The sequence below is a fragment of the Nelumbo nucifera genome, chromosome 7 (assembly GCF_055504915.1).
Source record: "Nelumbo nucifera cultivar China Antique chromosome 7, China Antique-T2T, whole genome shotgun sequence".
Lineage (NCBI taxonomy): Eukaryota > Viridiplantae > Streptophyta > Magnoliopsida > Proteales > Nelumbonaceae > Nelumbo > Nelumbo nucifera.
In genome coordinates this window covers 49689554-49702077 of record NC_142655.1, presented here as the reverse complement: position 1 = coordinate 49702077, position 12524 = coordinate 49689554, and positions in this window count along the sequence as shown.

The window sequence follows — 12524 nt, the reverse complement described above, 5'->3', positions numbered from 1 at the left end:
GGTCCAAAATATCGATATGCTCCATTCGCTTTAATTTTTTCTTTTAAAAATCAGTTCAGGGGTCTGGTTTAAGGCTCCTCTATCCCCTGAATCGGTCAGAATCCCAATACACCCTTTATAGGAACGTATCAGAAAGCTTTCGGAATGATACGTATATAGCTGATATGTATCGATACTTTGAACCTTATGAATAACTACCAAAAATGGATCAATAACCACCAAAGATGGATCAATTCTTTGCTTATTGAGCTATTATAGAGTAGAGAGCAAAACCAGTCCATGATTGATCTTGATTGGTTAGGATCAAGCCTCAGACCTAGGGGGGCGGCAAACCAAATGGGTCTAACGGCAATGCATGTGCTCTCATTCTCAAGCCCACATAGATGACAACTGCTGTCAAAATTCCAAACCCTTTTAGATATGTTATCAAGAACAGGTAAACCATTATGGAGGGCTTTCTAGAAGAATAGCTTGATCTTCGGTAAGATATTTAAATGCCATAGAACTTTCCATATAGGCTTGTAAATAGGACTATAAGATTGAGGACTAACTGAGGACCTGTCTAACTCATTTTTCTAAAGCTTATAAGCTGATTTCATTGAGAATATTTTTTTCTATCAAGGCTCTGTTGGACAGTTTTGTATGCCTTAGCTTCAATCAGAATGATGTATTTTATGAGTTTATTGTAAATGAATAAAAGTGCATATTTGGTTCATGTTCCCTTGGTATGTTTCTGTGAAATACCCTTAAACTGGACACCTAATGAGACTCGTGTTAGTTTAGAATGTTCACAGCCAGAGGGTCGGTCTGGGGAGACCTATCCTGATAAGGCTGACACTGTTGTGCCATCAAGTCGGTTGGGGTGGCCTGTCTCAGCTGCCAGGGTGAGACCCTAGGCACATACAGTGTAGGATTAATTGAATCTTTGAATTGGACCAGATTTCCAGTATTGCCCTGGACCTTGGAGATTAATGGGCAAAACTGGAAAGTTACACCCGACCCCTAGACTTGATTATGATACTGCACTAGGTGTCGAATTGGTTTGTCTTTGATGTACCAATCAGTGAGATCCTTAGCGGGGGTCAAAACCTAGGTATGTTGGTACAGTCTGAGAATTCATCTGAGTGGGTGATCACAGTGACAAGATCAGCCCCTTTCTCGGACAAAGGTAATGATCGGGGATGCACTCTCATTGATGGAAACCAAGACTATCGGCAGCCGATTTCAATCGTTGAGATTTGTTTTGCAAAATATATTTTATATGAGATATAAAAGTATATATATTATGGTTCCTAAAATGTTTGCAAAAGGTTTTAATTCCCGGGATCCATGTAAGCAGAGAGAGCAACACTGTTCCTTGCAGCCGAGGGAGAGGTCCTCTCTTGTCGAGCAGTGTTTGATCATTATGGGCTGAGAGGTTGAGTGTAAGACCATTGAGGGTAATACCTGATGGGCTAATCTTGCATCTGCCCATAGTCCCTAGGTGTTATAAGGTGGCTTGGCCCAGGGACCGCTTAGAGTAAGTGTTGGGCCCATAGAGTCCATTTGATGGGTTTCAGAGGGTGCACTATTCATAACAGTGTATTCGGCCAGGCCTTGTAACAAAGGCTGGGCCGAACCCATGTGGCTGATGTGTAGATCAATGCTTGGGTCGCACGCTATACAAGGAAGCCCCACTGGGCAGCAGTTAGGAAGGCTAAGTGAACACATAAGCTTAATGGGCCTAAAGCCCATTTCGAACTGGACTAATTTAATAAGTTAAATATGGGTGAATTTTGAGATGGATCAGCAGACAGGATAAGGTCTTAACCCCATCCACTCAGAGAGTCCAGATCTGAATATGATTCAGATCTAGAAACCTCCTAATGAGATTAGGAGAAGGCTGATCTAATCTGCAGATAAGATAAGGGTTTATCCTTATCACCTAAAGGGATGTCTGATCCAAATATGATTTGGATCAGCAACTCTTAATAGGATTAGGAGCTGATCCTTTAGGGTTACAAAAGAAGGAGGGGGCGGCAGCCTATTCTCACATCCTCTAGAGAGCTGAAATCACATAAGGAAGAATTAAGCAACCCTGCAGAATTCTTTCTTGCCGCCTCCTTGTTCTTGCCGCCCAGTTTGCCAGTTCTATATCTAGTTGTGGGAGAAGTCAAGATTCGATCTTGATATCAATTCTTTGTGAAAGGATTGATAGGAAACTGTGCTCACGTGCCATCCTACTGTTTCTTGCGAAGGATAGAGTTCTTGGAGAAGAACACTGCTGATTCTGCTCCATCCTACTACACTGCGCCATCTTCAATGTGAGCAGTCTTTGGATCCTTCCTTGGGCGCGAACACCTTCATTGAGAGATAATATTTCTCTGTATCAGGTATACCTCTCTCCTACTCCTTTTGGTTCAGATCTGGTTCAGTTTATGGTTCAAGATTGATCCTTGAAAATATGATTTTCTAAATAGGGAATGCGATTCCCAATTGAAAGGAGAGAAAATTTTTTGAAATTCGCCCCCTTTATTCCGCATAGTTTGGGCGTCCATACGATGGATCTCTCATCCCTTCAGTGGTATCAGAGTCGTGGTTCAAATCTTGAACCAATTTGTTTCAGATCTGAACCTGCGCAAATGGGCAAAAGGCGTTCTACCTGATTTGCGCAGATAAGGGTTTTGGAAAATTTGTTCCCAAAATTATGGGCGAATAATTTGAAGTTGAATTTTACATAAATCTAATTATTGTTTAGAATTGTTCTTTATGATTTTCTTGATTTATGGGTTGTTTGTACAAGAGGAGATCGAAATCATGATTTGCGCAGGGAACCTGCGATTTTGCAGTTTATGGATTATTTTATTACATTTGGGCTGTAAAATAATTTTATTTTTTATTTTTTAGACTGAATGTATAGGTATTCGATCCGATGTACTTATTAATAGAAATTAGGTTTCTATTTATTTTATTTTGGATCGAAGATGGCGGCGCAGAGAAGGAGATTTCGCAGATGGGAGAATCGCAATCTACGATTTGCAGTTTATGAAACTGCAAACTGTGATCTAACCTCTGTTTTGCATGATGGATTGTGCGAACAGCCCTGTTTGACTGATTCTTGTTTTTCTTTTTATCAGTATTTAATTTCATATTATTTTCTTGAATTAAAGATTTAATTAAAGATCAAACCCTAGACCCATTCGAACCAAGATTGGTTCAGCCCTAATTTTCCCACTAATGGGCCTGAGGATTGATATTTAATTAAATGGTTAATTCGGCCCAACCTATAAAGGCCCAGTTTTAAATGGTTAAATCTGCTAAAAGCCCACTCTGCGGATAAAGCTATATGGGCTGAACCCATCAACCCTAATTCGGCCCATATACCTAGATAATATTAATGGTTAAAATTATGGGTATAAAATGGGCTTCAAATGGGCATTACAAATAATTAATTGATTGGATCAATTTATCCTTGCATGTGATGTATGGATGTGTGATGTGCTACGTACATGGGCCATAAGTACTTGGCCCATGCTCGATCGACAGTGGCTCTTGCGCACACCATGGCTGGATGCACATCATTGCCATGGTGTCCCTTTTGGTCATTGGATGACCTCTCTCAGTGGTGGGCCCCACACCTCATCGAGAGGTTACGTGCGGAACCCTAGCCGATTTAGGCCCATCGAAATCTAGCTTTATGAAAGTCAGTGGGAGCCACTTTGGTTTGACCTAGATCAAACTAGGGCATAATTAACTGTTCCCTCCAACTAATATGAGTGCATGTGATAGGGAGATTCATATGATGAACTCTCTAAAGGCCTTCCATCATTAGCATAAGGATGGGTCCTTCAGTAATGAGGAAACACATCAGAAAATGGGCTATCCATTTGTTGTTGGGCTTGTCTGAGTGTTTCATAAGATGATAAGGGCGTCATAGACCGATGTGGGAGGGGCTTCACCAGAAAATGGGAACTCTCTCACGGTACCTTGGCATTCACGAATATGATGGGTAAGCACTCACTGGACAGAAAGGTTTACCTGAAAACGGCTCTGGACCTTGTCTGACAGAGGCCAAAGGGAAAACTCATATGATGAGTGGATATGATCCTTCACAGAAAGGTGGTGGGGTTATGCAGCTGAAACAGTTGGCTCCATGCACCCTATGTGATTTCCCACATTTCCAGAGACAACCCGCAGTCTCCATCACTGAGAAAGGAGGGAAATCTCAGAGATGAATAAATGGAAATGGAACGTAGATTAAAATCCATATCTATGTAATGAACATGAATCAAATTAGGTTGGGGACTGATGCTTGCTCTTTTATCAGAAAATGGCAAACGGACAATTTGCAAAGTTGCTTGATGACAACAAGTTGAAGGGCCCAAACTATGCCGACTGGTACAGGAACCTTATGCTGATCCTAACTTCTGAAAAGTTAAACAAAGTGGCAAAGAATCCTGCCCCGGAGCGTCCGGGTGATTGGGCTTCTGAGGCCCAAAGGAGAGACTATCAGGAATGGGAGGAGAAAAACTCCCTTGCCCGGCGTTACATCATTGCCTCCTTGGACAACCCAATACAGAGGCAGTTCGATCAGATCGAACTAACCAAGGATATATTGGACAGTCTCAGGACGATGTATGAAGAGCAGAATCGTTCTACTCGACAGAAGGTCTTGAAACAGTTCATGACCGCACAAATGTCCAAGGGCCAACAAGTTCACGACCATTGTCTTCGGATGATGGGATACATCAATGAACTGGAGGCTCTTGGATCCGGGTTGGACCTTGCGACTCAGATAGATGCTATCCTTAATTTTTTGCCTCCTTCCTGTCTGTTCATTATTAACTATAACATGAACAAGCTGAATGTCAGCTTACAAGAGCTCAGCAATATATTGCAAAGAGCTGAAGAATTGATTAAAAAGGATGAGCCTGTAGCTATGCTTGTTGAAACTAGCAAGACTGGCAAGAGAAAGAGGAAGGCAAAGAAGCCTCAGAAGAAAGCCACTAAGGGCTTGAAGTAGAAGAAAGACAAAGCATCGGATGCCTGCCACTTCTGCAAGAAGACCGACCACTGGAAAAGGGACTGTCCTGCCTACCTGGAATCCAAGAAAGGTAATTTCGAAACTTGTGTTATAGAAACCAATTTATTGGTAGCTTCTGCGTCCTAGTGTATTGACTCCGGGGCTTCAACTCATGCGTGTAACTCACTGCAGGGGTTCAAGGTAAGCAGAAGGCTGAGTGAAGGAGAAGTCAAGCTCTACTTGGGGACTACTGCAACTGTTGCAGCTGCGGCCATAGGAACCGTGGAATTACTTTTTAGAGAAGGAACTATTGTACTGAAAGATTGTCTTTATGTACAAAATTTAAGAAGAAATTTGATTTCTGTCTCAAAACTATGTGCAAATGGTTATTCTATCTTCTTTAGTAATACGATTACTATTAAAAGAAATAACAGATTCATCGCATACGGGGAACTGGAGAACGGTCTCTATGTTCTACATCCTTCTCTAGAAACTAACATAACCGAAACTACGTTGGCTGAAATCCCCAAGAAGAGAGCCCGTGATACAATTAATCCCACGTGCCTGTGGCATTACCGACTTGGCCACACTGGTGTTGACCGAATCACAAGGTTGGTAAAGGATGGTCCTTTGGAATATCTAACTGTAGAAGATCTTCCCACTTGTGAGCCTTGCCTACAAGGCAAGATGACGAAACGGCCATTTAACGGAAGGCCTGAAAGATGTACAGGCACACTTGACCTTATACATACTAATGTATGTGGTCCCCTGAGTGTTAGGACACAGAATCAACACGTATATTTCATCACCTTCACCGATGATTTTTCACGATATGGTTACGTGTACCTAATGAGACACAAGTCTGAATCATTTAAAAAGCTCAAAGAGTTCAGACAAGAGGTCGAGAAACAGTTAGGGAGAGAAATTAAAGCCCTTTGATCAGATCGAGGTGGCGAGTATCTCTTTGACGAATTCAGGGACTACTTAAAGGACAATGGGATAGTATCGCAATTAGCTCCTCCTGCTACACCACAACTTAACGGTGTTTCAGAGAGGAGGAATATGACCTTATTGGATATGGTCCGATCGCTTCTCATACACTCAAAGTTACCCACATCCTTTTGGGGTAACGCATTAGAGACTGCAATTTACGTGCTGAATCGGGTTCCAACCAAATCGGTTTCGAACACTTCATATGAACTTTGGACCGGAAAGAAACCAAGTGTCAAACACTTGAAGATTTGGGGTTGTACAGCACATGTTAGAAGAACAAGTGCAGACAAGTTGGAATCTAAGACCAGCCGTTGCCTATTTGTAGACTACCCAAAAGGCTCTGTAGGTTACCTATTCTATGACCCAAGTGAGCAGAAAGTGTTCTGCAGCCGAAATGCACAATTCTTGGAAACCAATTACATCCTGGACACCCATCATCAGGAAGTTGTTCTTGATGAAGAGAGCTCAGGAGCAATGGGAGATGTCCCACAAGTTCCAGGTAGTGACCAACCTAGAAGATCCACTCGGGTATCCAGGCCACCAGTCTGTTATGGTTATGACCAGGATAGTTACCTGGTGGAAACCTTGACTAGTGAGGAGGATCCCGTGAGTTACACGGAAGCTATGTTGGACATTGATTCCCAGAAGTGGGTGGAGGCCATGAGAGCAGAGATGGACTCAATGGAGACCAATGGAGTCTGGACTCTGGTAGATCTGCCCTCTGGGGTAAAAGCAATCGGTTGCAAATAGATTTACAAGAGGAAAAAGGGCCCCGATGGTAGGGTTGAGACCTTCAAAGCTCGTCTGGTGGCGAAAGGGTACACTCAGAAAGAGGGCATCGATTATAAGGAAACCTTTTCGCCTGTGGCCATGCTTAAATCCATTAGGATCCTGCTAGCTGTAGCAGCATACCATGATTATGAGATTTGGCAGATGGATGTCAAAACTGCATTCCTGAATGGAGATCTTACTGAAGATATCTATATGCAGCAGCCACAAGGCTTCATTGTTGCAGGTCAGGAACACATGGTATGTAAACTTAATAGATCCATTTATGGACTTAAGCAAGCTTCTAGAAGTTGGAACATCCGTTTTGACTCTGTTGTCAAATCGTTTGACTTAAAGCAGAATCCGGATGAACCCTGTGTCTACAGGAAGTACAGTGGGGATAATGTTACCTTCTTGGTTCTGTATGTAGATGACATTCTACTCATTGGGAATGATGTAGGAATGTTAACTACGATGAAAGTATGGCTTTCACAGCAATTCTCCATGAAAGATCTTGGAGAAGCCTCCTATATACTGGGTCTTCGACTCTATAGAGATAGATCAAAGCGGATAATAGGATTATCCCAATCTGCTTACATTGACAAAATAGTCAAAAGATACAGCATGAAAAACTCCAAGAAAGGAAATGTTCCTTTCAGGCACGGAATCACTCTCTCCAAGAAAATGTCTCCCAAGACTTCTGAGGAGATTAATGGCATGAAAGACGTTCCCTATGCCTCTGCCGTAGGAAGCATCATGTATGCCATGCTATGCACTCGTCCTGACATTGCTCAGACAGTGAGTGTAGTAAGTAGATTTCAGGCCAACCCAGGGCAGGAGCACTGGACTGCTGTGAAAAACATACTTAAGTACCTTCGAAGGACAAAAGAGTTTTGTCTAGTATTCGACGGTAGCTCACTACAGATCCAAGGGTATACAGATGCCGATTTCCAGTCGGATCCAGATGATAGAAAGTCTACATCTAGATATGTTTTCACGATAGGATCGTGTGTTGTTTGCTGGAAAAGCAGCAAACAGGGTTCCACTACAGACTCCACGACCGAGGCCGAGTACATTGCCACAAGTGAGGCTGCCAAAGAAGCCGTGTGGATGAAGAAGTTCATTAACGAGTTGGGAGTAGTTCCGTCCAGCACATCACCCATCCCATTGTTGTATGACAACAATGGAGCCATTGCTCAGGATAAGGAGCCATGATACCACTCGAAGTCGAAGCACATCGAGAGGAAGTACCATGTACTGCGGGAGATTGTTGGTAGAGGGGACGTCCTGATTCAGAAGGTAGCGTCAGCGGAAAATGTAGCAGACCCCTTGACGAAACCACTATCACAGAAAGTGTTTGAGAAACATGTGGAAAGCATAGGACTCCAGCTTGTACCTGATTGGACCTAAGTGCAAGTGTGAGCTGTTGGACAGTTTTGTATGCCCTTAGCATCAATCAGAATGAGGTACTTTATGAGTTTATTGTAAATGAATAAAAGTGCATATTTGTATCATGTTCCCTTGGTATGCTTCTGTGAAATACCCTTAAACTGAACACCTAATGAGACTCGTGTTAGTTTAGAATGTTCACAGCCAGAGGGTCGGTCTGGGGAGACCTATCCTGATAAGGCTGACACTGTTGTGCCACCAAGTCGGTTGGGGTGGCCTATCTCAGCTGCCAGGGTAAGACCCTAGGCACATACAGTGTAGGATTAATTGAATCTTTGAACTGGACCAGATTTCCAGTATTGCCCTGGACCTTGGAGATTAATGGGCAAAACTGGAAAGTTACACCCGACCCCTAGACTTGATTATGATACTGCACTAGGTGTCGAATTGGTTTGTCTTTGATGTACCAATCAGTGAGATCCTTAGCGGGGGTCAAAACCTAGGTATGTTGGGACAGTCTGAGAATTCATTTGAGTGGGTGATCATAGTGACAGGATTAGCCCCTTTGTCGGACAAAGGTAATGATCGGGGATGCACTCTCATTGATGGAAACCAAGACTGTTGGCAGCCGATTTCAATCATTGAGATTTGTTTTGCAAAATATATTTTATATGAGATATAAAAGTATATATATTATGGTTCCTAAAATGTTTGCAAAAGGTTTTAATTCCCGGGATCCATATAAGCAGAGAGTGCAACACTGTTCCCTGCAGCTGAGGGAGAGGTCCTCTCTTGTCGGGCAGTGTTTGATCATTATGGGCTGAGAGGTTGAGTGTAAGACCACTGAGGGTAATACCTGATGGGCTAATCTTGCATCTGCCCATAGTCCCTGGGTGTTATAAGGTGGCTTGGCCCAGGGACCACTTAGAGTAAGTGTTGGGCCCATAGAGCCCATTTGATGGGTTTCAGGGGGTGCACTGTTCATAACAGTGTATTCGGCCAGGCCTTGTAACAAAGGCTGGGCCGAACCCATGTGGCTGATGTGTAGATCAATGCTTGGGTCCCACGCCATACAAGGAAGCCCCACTAGGCAGTAGTTAGGAAGGCTAAGTGAACACATAAGCTTAATGGGCCTAAAGCCCATTTCGAACTGGACTAATTTAATAAGTTAAATATGGGCGAATTCTGAGATGGATCAGTAGACAAGATAGGGTCTTAACCCCATCCACTTAGAGAGTCCAGATCTGAATATGATTCAGATCTAGAAACCTCCTAATGAGATTAGGAGAAGGTTGATCTAATCTGCAGATAAGATAAGGGTTTATCCTTATCACCTAAAGGGATGTCTGATCCAAATATGATTTGGATCAGCAACTCTTAATAGGATTAGGAGCTGATCCTTTAGGGTTACAAAAGAAGGAGGGGGCGGCAGCCTTTAGAATACACATATTCTCACATCCTCTAGAGAGCTAAAATCACATAAGGAAGAATTAAGCAACCCTAGAATTCTTTCTTGCCGCCTCCTTGTTCTTGCCGCCCAGTTTGCCAGTTCTATCTCTAGTTGTGGGAGAAGTCAAGATTCGATCTTGATATCAGTTCTTTATGAAAGGATTGATAGGAAACTGTGCTCACGTGCCATCCTGTTGTTTCTTGTGAAGGACAAAGTTCTTGGAGAAGAACACTGCTGATTCTGCTCCATCCTACACTGTGCCATCTTTAGTGGGAGCAGTCTTTGGATCCTTCCTTGGGCGTGAACACCTTCATTGAGAGATAATATTTCTCTATATCAGATATACCTCTCTCCTACTCCTTTTGGTTTAGATCTGGTTCAGTTTATGGTTCAAGATTGATCCTTGAAAATATGATTTTCTAAATAGGGAATGCAATTCCCAGTTGAATGGAGAGAAAAATTTTTGAAATTCGCCCCCTTTATTCTGCATAGTTTGGGCGTCCATACGATGGATCTCTCATCCCTTCAGGCTCCAACAAATTTTATTGTATTTTTGTTTTTATTTCAGAGACCACTGATGAAGGAAAGAGTTCCTACAAAACTTTTAAATTCAAAGAGCTACCATTTTTTTGCTACATCCCACAGCCTTTTCACTAGACCCCAGATAGCTGGGACCAGCATTGGTTGGGGATTAATTTGCAATTAGCTGTACTAGTCCTCCGTGAATATATATCTTTGATATCAAGATACCTATTAGTGTAAATTCCGTTCTTGACACATTGATATAACCAGCTATGTCCTTGCCATATATAGTAAAAAAAGTCACAAGTTTACTTTGGATTCTTAGGATACCTTCATGGTGGAGCCTCTCTTTTGTCATCTTCCTTGTTGTGAAACTACACAACTGATCACTGGTCATTTGACAGACAAATTAAAATAGGGCTTATCAGCAATGCCACAAGCAGCCTTGCTTCGAGCAGTTAAGATTGAAATGAGAGTCTGGATTTTCTTCCTAGATGATATCTGAGATACAAAGCTCTCCTTTTTAGTGCCTTCTTCTGTTTGAGTCACTTCCTTTTTGGGATTTATCTCCATTCCAGTGTCCGGGGTTGGCTTCACAAAAACCTTCTTTCGAGTAGGCTTTTCAGCAGCTGCTTCTTTTGGATCAGCTTTGCAACAGCCACTCATTTCTTAAACATTGTAAGAAATGAAAACAATATTTTTGAAGAAATGGTAAGAATCATCATCCATATCTAGGTAAAGATAAGGGGATGAACCAATTAAGAGGTGGAGACCAAGGATAGAGCATTGTTTACGTTAGGTCTGTCGACCTAACCACAAAGAGCCTGCACTGTGGATTTGATACTAGGGTGCCAAGTGACCATCTCAGCTCTTGGGTCATCAATAAGCTTCATAGTTAAATAGTGGCTTATGGAGCGCAATCCGGTCACTCCTAGTTGGCACTCATGTGGCTCCTAGAAGATACCTAAGATGGAGAAGAAGAAGAAGGGTCCCCGGGGGCTTACCCGGCGGGAACACTCCGATGATTAAGTTAGTACTCGATAGGAAAAGCAAGGAGAAGATGAAGGCTAAGAGTGTAGATAGCGCAAGTATAGAAGATGAAAAATGATCATACCTGTCCTCCTTGGTACTAAGCTCCTTATAATAGAAATTTGTTGCCTCTAGCCCATTGGCCTCTGACAGGGCGGGTATAACCGCCACCGCCAACCTGCCGTAGCCGTTATTGGCAGAGCAGAGGTGGCACGCGCGGGGCCGTCACTACTGGGTACGTGCTTGTCAGGTGCAAGACACCTTCTAAATGTGACAGGCATGACGCTGGCTGACGAGGGACATGTCTGCTGTCCCCAGACTTGTTGGGAACAGTGGTCGGGCAGGAGATCCTCATGCCCTCCTTTATGCAGCTTGCCGAGCTGCCACATACCGGGCTGCTTCGAGGTAGATCAATCCCTGCCCCGAGGCACCGAGGTGCTCCCTCCCAGGGGGGGGGGGGAGCTTGGGGTTCCTTAGGGGGGAGCCCGGGCTCTCCGAGCTAGGCGGGAGACTGACTCACCGAGGTGTTAGTCCTCGGCGATTTGTCAGTCTTCGACTTGGTGTTTCCTTCCCGTCGAGTCGAGATCATGCTGTCAGGCTGAACAGTTTCACCACACCAGGTCATGTGCACGTGTTCTTAGGCCATGGGGTTGGGCCAAATTGTCCTCCATCATTTGCCCCCCACTCCCCATGCTGGGGACGGGGCCCCAGTGCGAGGAGTTCACGGTTCGTCAAGCAGATTTGGCTTCGTACTCACACTGTCACGTTAGATGGTTTAATGGCTGGACCGGTTGGGTATTCGGTTTTTTACGGGGAAAAAACCCACGTCTCGTGCAACTCACACGCAGACGTCACACACTTTATGTTGCGCGGACACCAAAAAATGCGCAAAATCAAATTCTTATTGAGAGTCCCGCAGCCGGTTTCTTTGAGGTCTGTTGGATTGATCCAATCTTGACCGTTGGTCACCGTGCCCCGCATCTATAAATAGCAGGGTTCTGGCATTCTCTTTCGCTGCTAAGTATTTTTCGGCTTGAGCTCGCATCTAAGGTCTCTGTCTCGGTTTTCCCAGCTCGGTTTCGCCTATTTCTGGTGAGTCCCCGAGTCTTTCCTTCCTTCTTTTTTCTTTCTTCTTTTCTCAGCCCGTTTTCCCTTATGTCTAGCAAGAGTGGCTTCTCGGATGAACCCGAGGTGGGCACCTCGGGTCATGGTGACCCTTCCCCGGCCCGACCTTCCCGCGAGGCACGGGCCACCTCGGGTAAATTGGCGTCCACCTCTCATCGAGGTCGGGTGCCGGACCAGTTCGGTCCCTCTACCCTAACGTCGGAGAGGCTTCAAGACCTCGTCCAGTAGTTCAACCTTCCTTCAGAG